Raw genomic sequence first — 13,127 nt, 5'->3', positions numbered from 1 at the left:
TCATATAGAAGGTATTAAAAGCAAATAAAAGGATGGAATGGATTTATTAAAATATTGAAAGCTATGTAAATTTGATGGAAATAAAACAAACTATTAAGATAAGAGGATAAAGCTGGTGTATCTGTTCATACCAGGGATTGAGCGTATTTTAAATTTCTCCTATGTTTTAGGATTTTTTGAAAAAGATTATTAAGGTTGCTTCAGAAGTGAAGAGTCAACAGAACTTTGAACCGGGTATAATAGGGATTTTTTAAAAAATGACCATATTAAGAAATTGGAATAAAGGCTCTTAACTAGTGCGGTTAAAAAAGTTCCAATGTTTGTTGTGATTCCCGCTCCCGCTCCAAATTCACTCTTGTGAATTTCCATCTCATACACCTTTATATGATTCTCATTTTCTTCAGTATCACGCCATGGCCACAACCACCTAGGTGTTCATAAATGTTCTATATCTTTCCGTTGCTATTGCTACCAGGGCGGAGCAATAGTACTAATTCATGGACAGGTCGGTCTAGAAAATTGAGCTTTCCAATCCGTTTTCTTTTGAAGATGTGTACTCCGTGTACACACTCGTGTGGAGTTTTAGTGGTGTGTTATACGATGTAGGAACATTGATCAGACTTGCTCTGATGACAGGGGTGTTGAGGGTAGATTCCTCTTCGGAAGGAGTTTCAATCACATAGCTCTCATTGTTCACCCTCTTTCCACTAACGTTGGGATTAGGAAAAGAAACTTCAGGACTTTCAGTGAATTTAATAGGAGACGCGTACTCTGAATGAAGAGGACTGCCTTCATTTTAAACAGAAGAAGAAATCTTAATTACAGGTGAGCTTGATTCTATCGCTGTTTTCGATTTTTATACACAACAATTCCAGGAATTTCTACAGTTGGACCCAACTTAGACTCTTTTTTACGTGTCTTGGATTGATTTTTGTTATAATGTATATAGTTCTTTTCAAACTGCCGCAAATGTCTACGAATATTATATGTGCGGTCACTCCTATTCAAAATTTAATCATTCTTTTTGTAGATATCAGAAGCTGCATCTTCATTTTTAGAAAACTGCAAATTTCCATGAGTATGATATGAATAACTACTTTCATTCAGAGATTCATCAACGGACTGTGGAGTTCTCGCTTATCATTTTTATCCATGTGGAGACATGTGGAGACATGTGAAGACATGTGGGATGCCCACGAGTACAATGTTAGCGTATGCTTCTTTTCCGACATTTTAGATATGACCTTCACCTAAACATGCAAAGCATAATTGGTTGTCCAGGATGGATTTGCGTTTCTCAAGCATGTCTTTTCCGTCAAAGGTCTGCCATTTCTCTAATGAGTGGCTACCATTATGACAAAAACGGCATTCTTTGGTGGAGTTCTTATTTTTATTCTGGATACCAGCCATCAGAACATTGCCTCCAAAGTTTTTGTTCATTGGTTTAGTAACCATTCCATGGGGGATCCCGATGAGAAGCATTGATGTGATTGGGGAGCATGCAATTTTAGCTTCCTTAGCGTGTGGCACAATGACGTAGCCCGTTTTAAGGAAGCTAACGGCTTCTACATTAATGAACCTTGTGTCTAACTTGTGCGGTGCAATTGTGTAAAACAGGTGTCTGTGATTTTGAAAATGTACTGTGATCACTTAAGTCAAGATTGACATATGTTTATAATTCAGTACATAATAAAGTAAAAACAATGCTGACATTATAAATTGAAAAATAAATCATTGCGCGAAACGCATCGTTCTCTCATTCTCTCTCTGTTTCTTTCTCTATTTCTCTCTTTGACTCTCTTCCTCTCTCTTTCAATGAAGAAAGAGAGAAATGAAATATAATTTGATTGTTGTAAAGACAGTTGAGGTTTGCTCGCTGTACACGATGGGTCGACTAAATATGTTTCCTAACTTGTTAACTGTTTAATAAATTATATTTTTTATAAAAATGTATTTTGTCGCTGTTTTCATACAAGTGTTCGATTTCAGCATACCATTAATACCGACGACAGAAAGCTGCAATGAACACGCAACAAGCGACGATGGGAAGATGCCTGCAATGACCACACATAATGCGACCCGTACCAAACAGTTATAGCTGACGACGGATCGACCCGTTTCCGTTGTGTTTCCAGCATGTGCCTATCGTTTAGATACCGTTGGATATCGTTCATTCCTCGTGGAGCTGGTTGTGTTCCCAAGACGTTCATCAACCAAGTAACCCTCCCGGGGAGCGATAGTACCACAAGCGAGGAAATCTGCCAGTTCTTGGAAAGATGGATACATTCTTGGCCTGATATTGATCTCTTCTGCTATTCGTCCCCAACAGCATCTAAGCCACTCAGGTAACTTCTCAACCAACTTCCAATGCTCTCGGATGTCATTTAACAGAGACAGTTCCTGAATGCCCTCCATCGCAACCTTGCACTGTAACAAAAAATCTGAAAACCTAACGAGTCCTTTCCTCTTATTTTTGGCCAGTTGCTCACCTTCGTGCGAAATGCTTCAGCCACAATAAATGAATATAATAAATATCGCTCTTCCAGCATATTCATTGAGTTCGTGAAAGCATTCTCCGTTCTAAGCAGTGAGTATGCCTCACCACTTCCGGTCAAATACCGCTTGAGGTAATATGTCTTTTCCTTAGGAGGAATACGATTTGTTTTTATCAATGCACTGAACGATGCAATCCACTCAGGGTATTCAAGAGGACCTCCACTGAAAATGGCAGGTTCTGGAGCCGTAATTCTACTTAGTGCCATTGACTCAGAATATGACATAACCAGCGCAGGTATGTCGCTTTGTACTGATGGGTTTGTGGAACTGTGGTTGGCGCTCTCTGGCACGGCTGACGGAACACTCAGCCTTGGTGGCTGTGAAGATTCTAACTGAGTCATGTTGGGCAGATCCACATCGAACGGCACAAGACCTGAGATCACTGGCTTTTGTTCATCGAGCATGTCATATTGAGTTACTGCTTCAGTTATAGCTTGCCCAATACGCAACTGATTTTTTTATCTCATCCTGCCTACGCTATGTCTCAATCCTCCTCTCCTCATCCTTCAACTGCTTACGTTGTCTCCGAATTCTTTTCATATGTTCCTCCTCCCTAAATGCCCTCTCCTTCTCAGATTGCAATTTCGCCTGTAATATAGCAGTTTTTATAACTGATTCCCTCAGCATAGAAGAAGCACTGGATGCAGCATGTGATGGTGCACAAAAGGAGGGATGAGAGACAGAGGACATCCGAGAGGTTGCTGAAACACGAGAAGAAGCCCAGGAGAAAGAATACAACCGAGAGAACCTTGAAGCTATGCTCGGTGATCTAACGGAAGATCCATTACTTATGCTGCCTGCTCGGTCAATAGCTCGGCGTATTTTACGGGCAAGACGGTTTGATTTTGTACCCATTCGCTTGAAGGCGTCTACTAATTTCGAATCAAGGTCTTGATCTGCCAATTCCAAGAGGTGATCATACACCGCCTCAATATCCTCTACATCCTTCTCCACCCGATCGTCAATTTGTTTTAATTCGATTATGGGCAACACTGACAAATCCTTCTCTGAGTTATCTTGAAAAAACTGGCGAAAAGTTTAATTTTATGTAATTGTCTTTTCGTCAGCTCGTTCTGTTTACATTCCTTTGACGTTAATCGCTTGTCTCGGCCAAATCACCGTAAGCCTGGCTCATCCATAACACCAGACACCGCACTGGAAGTTTCTCCTATCGTTACTTTTTGGAGAGTGCTCGTTTCCTCGAGGCCACATTTTTCTGTTGACAATGCAGAACCATGTTCCTCCTTTTGAGTCGCCATTTAAAGTTTACAACAAAGGTTAAGCTTAATACTTAACAATGATAAAAGTGGCTGTGGCGTTTGTTCTTTCAACAAATAAAATTGGAAACCCAAAATCACAACGTGTGGGCCCGAAAATAAAATACAAAACATGACTAGGAATGAATGCAAAGCACAAAGGTAAAACAAATATATAAACAATCTAACAACAACGAAAAACAATCACGTGAGGTAATAAAAAAAATAAAAATAAAAGATGTAATCAGAATTTTGTTCGTTCGCTTCCTCCTATCCGAAATTCTAATATGAAGAAGATTGGATTTAAAGTTTCGATTTTTTTTTTACAGGTACAGATTAAAAGCGGGGTCCATTTCACGTTAGGATGTCAAACAAACAAAAAAATTCTGTGTTCTTCACTTTATGAAATTATATAATAATAATAATAATAATAATAATAATAATAATAATAATAATAATAATAATAATAATAATAACAACAATAATAACAACAATAACAATAATGAATGAATGAATGAATGAAATAAGACTTTCTTAAAGTTTGCTTCTTCTAATCCGAAACTTTGATTTGAGAAAGATCAAACATGCACGACAATACACCCGAGATCTATTTCACCTTAAATAGATTGGTGTACGAATCTTGCTACCTGTTCTCAACTATACGAAATAACTATTTCTGCAGAAGAAAATGACATACACACTTGTGTTGGCAATAGAAATTTATAAGATGAGAATTTCGTTGTTTTCTTTTCTTATCGGAAACAATGATTAAAACAATGATAAATAGTTCCTTTTTCTTTTTTCTTTTTTTCGTAGCACGTGCAAACTACACCGGACATTTGTTTCCAATGAAACAAATTGGTGACAGAATTCGTTCTCAGCTTTTGAGGTTATATCTTCTCGGTGGGATTTCGAAACGCTCGGAATGATTCTTCAAAAATATCTTGGTCGTCTCACACACGGGGAAATTTTTGAAGCACTGAGTTTTCACTGTGATTCCTTTAGCCTCCTGACATTCGTGAGAGAACTAACAACTGCTTTGATTATGGTTAGAATAATTTTATTCTAGTACATATGCAGCTTTGAAAACTGCAATAAAAATAAAAATAAATCTGACTGCCGAACGTATATATAAGTAAAGAAATATTGAATATATTCTTATAAAAAACAAGGCTACATACTACTTAATACGTAAATCATGACCAATAAAATGAATAATGATTTTGGATTCTTACCTCGTTGTCACTTTTAGGAGCAAAAGAAAAAAGAACTGCTACTACATTTTAAACTGACCGGACGATGGACGGACGACGAAACGAAACGACATGTTCTCTCCAGGGTTAACTTTCAGAAAGGGTTTGGCATCACTTCGCCTGAGGCATTGACCGAATCACGACCCGGAAGTAGGAACGCCTATCTTATTTTGCTTTCTCAGCTATATATAACACAAATGAATAATTACTTATTTTATTTAAATATATTTATAACACTTTTACGATATTACTCAAACTAGAACGATATTTTTCCTATCTTTTTTGGCCTCAGCTTAAGGGCCTATTTGACGGTGACGGATTTAGCTAGTGTCTATTAGGCCTTGATATTCGGCATTAACGGGCCAGAATACCAACACCCATCTATCCTAAGAAAAGATGAATCTGGCGGCAGCCACATTTGTGCTATCATTTTCTCTTTTAAAATAATATAAGTGAGATGAAATGCGTGTTTTGACTGTAGGTGTAAGTCTTCGGAAAAGTAAGAGCATAAATTGGATCGTTGGAATTAGTAGTGAGGAATAGAGAGAATTCGGTTCCATTATAATAGACTTGTAGAATTAACTGAAGGAATATATTGGTTGAGGGATTCCGAAAGGATGCTGGTGGCTATCATTTAACAGTATATCAGGAAGAATAAATTCTTGTGTACTTTTTATAAAGTTTCTATTTTGTAAAAGAGAAGAATTATTAATACGATTAGAATAAAGTAACTCAGTTACCCGAGAATATTATGTCACTGTGCATACAATTATTGTTAAGGAAACATTGGCAGGACGCTACCATGTTGTAGTCAACCGGGAAGCAGACCAGTAGAATAGTGTTCCACAGGCGGACAGTTTTAAGCAAACGCTTTGTTCATAGAATCTGCATTTAGATTTAAGCACAGACTGTGGGGGAAGTCGTATATAGTGGTTGTAGCTAGTCAAGTGTTAAGTGAAAGTTTTGTAAGGAGGGCGTAGATTAAAGTTCAGTCGAACACTTGCCATGAAAATAACGGCAGAACAGAGATAGGCTCGCAACGTTTCTTCTTTGGGAAAGAAGTTGCAAGAAAGAGAAAAGGGCATCACCTACTATGTTTCGAAGCTACTTTTGAACTATCAAGGAAAGATAGGGCTTGCCGAGCAGCTCCTGTCCAGGTGTGAAAACAATACTTTATTTTAGGACGTACTTGGCTTCTATACAGATAGAGAGTTCGTGAGATACCTGCCGGAACGGTAGAGTGATTCAGCCATGTTTCCAACGATCTTGGCCACAGGTTTGATGCATGTGTTCTATTTCAGATCAGAAGTGATGTCTGTTTTAGAACCTTGTCAATATTAGAGCCATTCTTTTTTTTTTTACATGGAGGTCGCTACTCATCAACGCCCGGAAGCCACTCGGGGATAAGGGTTATTACGTGTACAGTAATCAATGGGATAGTATCGTATTAATCGTTAGTATTGGAGATTTGATAAAGTTTCTTACTTAAGGGGCGGTTGATCAGAAATTTGTTTACTTGAAGACATCCAAGTTTTAGTCAGGTGGGAAACAGGCAAACGGAACAGAGTTCTACAGGCGTGCACTTCTAAGAAAGAAGCTTTGTTCATGGAATCTACGTTTTGATTTAGGCAGTGATTTCAGTGTTTATCGTGAAAGATTGGCGAGAGGGGACCAGAGATTGGAGCTCAGACGAGCACTTGCCCGATTAGTTTAAATATTCAAAAACAGAATTTCACTCCTATAAGGGTATTATTTAATTCGATTGATCAGTCTGTTTTTCTGGTCCCGTCCATTTTTCTCACCTTGGCCCCCTCTCGGCCTGTCTGTTAGAGGCATTTTACCTGGAAGCAGTGTCTGACCAGTTCGCTGCACTGGGAGCTTACTGCCTCCCCTAATCCCAGTCATAGGGCGAACTGATGATGTTAGGGGGTCACTCCCCTCTGTTCGCGGCTGCAGCTGCTCTCTTACTAAGAATAAGAAAATTTCATCTTCCTCCTTCCAAGAGCCATCAGAATCCCTCTGGGTCTCACTGTCCCTATACGACCCCTCCCCAGGGTCATCCTCAATATCGAGGCCTTGCGTGGATCTTTGGTCAGGGATCCGATCTAACTGGCTCTGGTTTTCAGTCACTTGTGGGTTTCGAGGGGCCGAGACCCCCCCCCTTTCTCCGATTTCTAAGCATCTCATAACATCCACGTTCAGTTGGATGGACTTCCCCTCTTCGTCGGAGGTCTCCATTTCTTATGGTGCGACCAAAGTGGCTTACATGGGTTCTTCCCCGACTCTCGTAGGGCAGGTTTTATATCAAATTCCAATTTTACCACCTTAAGGTCATTGGCATGTACCCTCTTTATCTTTCCAGAGACCTAGTCCCAGATTACGAAAGAAAGGGGGCAGGTTTGTTCCACTATCCGGTAGTAAGGAGTCTAGCTTTTGTCTAGCTTCCCCTCTCGGGCTTGCTCCTTATAGTAAACGGGGTTTCCCACCTTAAACCCCACAATTCTCCTATCTCTATTCATCCGAGCATTCCGCTTCTTTTGAGCTCGCTTAATGCGTCCCCTGGCCGGGACAAACCTCTTGTGTTGCTGTTCCAACAATAACTGGTGATGCTCTTCACCGCAATACTTTCTACGCGGCTTCAGATTGTCGATCGGGAGAAACACATCCCTCCAAACACCAACTCCAATGGCGAAAACTCCGAGGTTTCATTCATCGTGAATCTCACTGCTGCAAGGGCCTACAAGATATCCACCAGCGTCTTATGAAATCGCTCAACCTTGGAGTTACTCTGGGGATGATAAGAGGAGGTCAACACTTGCTACACCCCAGACCTTCCAGGACTTCCTTCATAACCTTATTGATATTCTCTGCGCCATTGTTGGTGACTAATTGCTCTGGGGCCCATACCTAGAGTAGATCTCCCCAAGGATTATACCGGTCACCGACTGGGCGGTCTTATCTGGCACTGCATAGGCCTCCGGCCATTTAGTGAGCCAATCTACCACGCTCACTATCTGCTGATTACCGCGCTCTGTTATTGGGTAGGATCTGGAGATGTCGAGGCTCAATTTCTGAAAGGGATACTTCAGAATGTTCGTTTCCGCTAGTGGAGCAAGCGGTTGGTATTTACTGTGAGTCTTACATCTTACACATCAGTTTACCCATTTTACGACCTCCTTGACCAGTCCCCGCCAATAATAGTTTCTAAATATTAACTCATAGGTCTTTTCGATTCCCAAGTGTTTTGCCTTCTCATGTGCTTCTCTAGGATCTCTTTCCGGAGTTGGGCTGGTACCACTATTTTTAGTCCCATTTCTCCGTCCCGACCAGCGATATAGTACAGCCAATCTTGTTGGAGGGTATATTTTTGAGTCTGACCCTTCTCCACTCTGGCCCTTAATCCAGCTAATTCTATATCTCCCTGACCTTTCTCGATAGCTTCGACCCAGTGTGGACCGGCCACAGCTTAAGCTTCGGTTGCGTCCGTCTCACTCCATTCCGGTCTTTCCTTCAAGGTATGGGAATTGATCACTCCTACCTGGAAAGCCCTATCATCTACACTCGGCTCCAATCGGATAGCTTCGGATTCCAACTGCTCTGGAATCTGGGACAAAATGTCCGCGTAGGTATTCTCCTTTCCTTCCAAGTACTCAATCAGACACTGATAGCCAGAGAACCTGAGCGCCCACTGCTGGATCTTCTTGTTCCTCCAGGCCGCCTCAAATAGGTATTTCAAATGTTTGTGGTTACTTTTCACCACGATCTCGGCCCCGCTTAAATAGTATTTTTGCTTTTGTACCGCATACACAATCGCAAAAGCCCCCTTCACAATCACCGGCCACTTCTGCTGGGTTTCAGAAAGGTTATGCGGCAGGAAATTTATTGGAATTTCCCCCGGTATGCCAGGCACAGGGCCTTCTTTCTCGGGACGTGGCTGGGTCAACGCCGCCCCTATGCACGTGTAACTCGCATCCGTATATAAGAACATAGGCTTACTCAGATCCGGATACGCAGTCAACTGCTCCTTCAGTGCTTCAAAGGCCCTCTGACATTCTGGGGTCCATTTGTAACGGGCATGCTACTTCGTTGACCGACTAAGAAAATCGTGCGGATTTGCAATTTTGTCCATGCTGTCAAAAAGCCTGCAAAAAATGAATAAAGAAATTGAGTACAGTAACGAACAACACGATTCGATAAAGCGAAAAACGCGCCCACAATGATATATAACATATATATATCAATGAATTAATTCAGAAATCATGTATAAATGTAACATATGTGAGAAATCAATATTGTTTTTGCAACAACATAATTCCAGCTGTATTGAATACATTTGAATTCAGCACCTACTTCATTCTGAGTGGCATATCGCATTATTACACGCACCTGTAACATCTAACGAGATTGAACACTATTCTCCGAGTTATATTTAATACACTACATTAATAATTAATTGCTCTAGAGTTTTTTCAGATTATTGATCACGATCATAAATAAGAAAGCAATATTAAAACAGTGTGCTTAGCATATTTATTTTAAAACTTATTTATTTATCTCTCATTATCATGGAACTCATTTGTTTTAAAATCGTTTATATCTACAACTTTCCAGCAAAATGTAATAAATAAAACAAGAACAGTTTCATTAGCGAGCAGTCACGTCACAATCCGCTTTAAGAGTTCAGGAACATTGAGCTCGATTCGGACTTGAATGCAAGGACTCGGAACAACTTGGAAACGGTACACGTGTGCTGGGACTGACAGTCTTAAGAGAGCATGGTATCCTGCGCTGGAAACGAGGGAATGCAATCCCAGAAATTCCCAATATCATAACACGAGGGACTGTATTTTCCTTGTGTGGAAAGCTCGTAGGGTACCTCCCAGTCTGTGCATGGCTGTGTGTGGCATGTAGAGTAATAAAAAGAAGAGCTTGATCAGTTACAAATGGCTGAAACGACAAGATGTCAGACCCCCTACTCCGGCATATGATGTGCGAGACGGTAGATGCAGTAAAGCAGAATGATCCAGCTTGTGGGAACTGGTGCGTGGAAAGCCGGAAACTGACCGTATGGGTCCATGCCAGCGCGCCAGCAACCGGAGTGGCATTAGAAAGAGATGGAACTGTGGTGGAGGATGCTGAGAACGATGCGCAGCATATTAATCTAGCCGAATTGGATGCAGTATTGAAGGGAATTAATTTATCGCTCAAGTGGCAGCCCAAGAAGTTGCACCTTAAGACCGACTCTGCGTGTGTGTACCACTGGATGTCAGAAACTCTCAGCGGGAAAGCGCGAGTTCATACCAAGGCTGCCAGTGAGATACTCATTGGAAGACGACTAAATACCTTCAAAGAATTAGTGAGGGAATATGAGCTCTCAGTAGACGTGACATTGGTTGAGTCAATTCACAACATGGCCGATCAATTGAGGCGTGTACTACAACGATGGTTCAATGCTATGAAGAAGGATGCGGGACCCGAGCCACTGATCGGCGCAGTGCATGTTTTTGAGCTGGCCACGGCCCAGGTCATGTCCATTTGCAGGAATAGTGGACATTCAGGAGTGCAACGCACCACATATTACGCCCTGTAACAACAAATCAGCAGTTAGATTGGCAATATGAACGTGCGTTGAGTGCCAATCTATAGATCCAGCCCCAGTTCACTGGAAGAAAGGAAAGCTGGCGGTGAGCAGTTATTGGCAACGGTTGGAAATGGACATTACATACTACGGTGCTTACCATTTCCCTACTATCGCTGATTGTGGGTCATCGTGGTTTTCAATGCGGAGGCAATTAGCACGGTCGGGCTCGGCAACTAAAATTCGCGAGCTGGAAGTGATCTTTTTTTAACGTCGCCCACCCCGCGAACTACTGACATATAATGACACAGCTTTCCGCAGCAAAGAATTCGAGACGTTTGCAGACGAACTTAAGATTTCGCAGTGCATATGCGGGAACAGCATAGCAGAGCTATGCTATCGCACTGTGAAACGGATCGCGGCTAGAATGCACTGCTCAATATCAGAGGCGGTCTACTGGTACAACGTGACTCCAAAAGACGACGAGTCATCTTTGACCTCATCAGCCAATGCCATATACCGGTTTGAGGTCCGGGTGAAAGGAATCGACGTTATGCCACCAATAACAGGTCCCGAGCATAGTCCATACCGAATTGGAGACTGTGTGGATGAAGGCATCAGAAAATCGGTTTACCATGAGGTTTAGCAAGAGTCGAGTAACCGAGATAATCAGTCCACAATCCGTCTTGGTGGATGGAATGCCCCGACACGTGAAGGACCTGCGTCCCCGATACCGTGTACTCTCGTCAAAAGATTCCAACAGCACAACCTCCTCGGAGAGCATGCCGAAAAGTCCGATATGCGATGACGAAACAGACTCAGAAGATGGTCATGAGGCAGAAGTAGAAGACGCAAGTGCGCCTTAGGAAGCCCACGGTTCTGAAGAGGCCCCACAGTTGCGAAGAATCACCCAACAAAGACGACCGTCGCCGGAAAGTAGCCTAGGTGATCATCAGATCACGGAAGGGGGCAGAACTGAACAATACATGTTACAAAATGATATGGACAAGAACCACCGTCATTCGAACACGGAATTCGTCCAGTAATAAGAAAAGAGAAGGGATGAAATATATGCAGATCGTGGTACTGAAGCAATTAAAAATCCGTAGGTAAAGACTTTTTTTGCGAGAGGGTCGAATTGTAATCATGATTTTGTGACGACAACGACGACGACGACGACGACGACAAAGAAGAGTGAGAAATTAAGAGAATACGGCTTTACACAATCGAAGTTATTTTTGTACGAACAACGGATTTTTTTTTATTATTTACCGAGTAAAAACATTAACTTCAACACGTCATTCCGACACTAACAATGAGTTTAAAAAATGAATTAAAACCAAAGAAATTATACAAAATACTATTACAAACCCACGCAATATATGTTACCGTTACATATATTGAGTGGGTTTCTAACAGTATCTTGTATAATTTTTTTTTTAGTTTAAACTCATTTTCCCAAACTTCACGTATTTAACAGTCAGCTCGCTGCCATTTGTCTTTTTCACATATCGATAAACGCTGCATGATTTTCGAACCGATTAAATGTTTTTAAGTGAGTAAAACTACTACAAACATTTCCAGATAGGTAGGAGTAACTTATATTACGTTTAACAACATTTATTCATTATATTTTTGACCACTTTCTCGTACATCCGTGAATTGTAATACAAATCCCAAAATTTTAAACACCTTAAAATATAGTTGCTCTTACAACATCCACTTACTGCAAGGTTGCCCATAAAGCAGGTATCCGAGCAAAGTCCCGCGTGAAGCGTATTTATTTTTGCTAGTTTTATTTACAAGGCAAATCCATCTGTCGCACACTGATCGAGACAAAACGATTGATACTGCAAACTCTATCGGAAACATTATTAATTTTTTATAACTTAATTATTCTCTGCAACGGACATCATATAACTTCTGGTTTCTAACAAAACCGCGTCCCAACTGAATAGTTGCACATACCTTTTCTTCTTTCTGAAGATGTGCTTTAACTCGAAAATTCAAAGAACGTAATCCAACCGGTATCATCCTAGTTCGACACATTACGTTGGTAAATAAATAATTAATAATCGAAAAGTATTGTAATCGTTCAGTATTGCCATTTATTCTGCTTACCTTGTCTCGTAACCAAAACTGTTTTTCTATCAAACTGCCTTTAAACACAACTCATTGTAATAAATTACATATTTAATAATATGCATAACACACACACGCAGACACACGCAGACACACACACACACGCACACACACACACACACACACTCATTTAAAACAAATATTTTCCCATCGAGTTACGTATACTTTTTAAAAGACGTTCACTAATTCAGTACGTACATGATGTAAATGAATGACTGGTGTAATGCTAAAAGAAAATAGATGCTTGAAAATTACACAAAATAATATAGGAATCAAAGAGTATCAGGAGTTTTCGTTACATTCACGGAAAATCGGGTGCATTTGTAGTATTATTTAAAAAAT

Source organism: Euprymna scolopes, chromosome 32 (genome assembly GCF_053919585.1).
Source record: "Euprymna scolopes isolate OS-2025 chromosome 32, ASM5391958v1, whole genome shotgun sequence".
NCBI lineage: Eukaryota > Metazoa > Mollusca > Cephalopoda > Sepiida > Sepiolidae > Euprymna > Euprymna scolopes.
Note: the sequence above shows the minus strand (reverse complement) of the source record.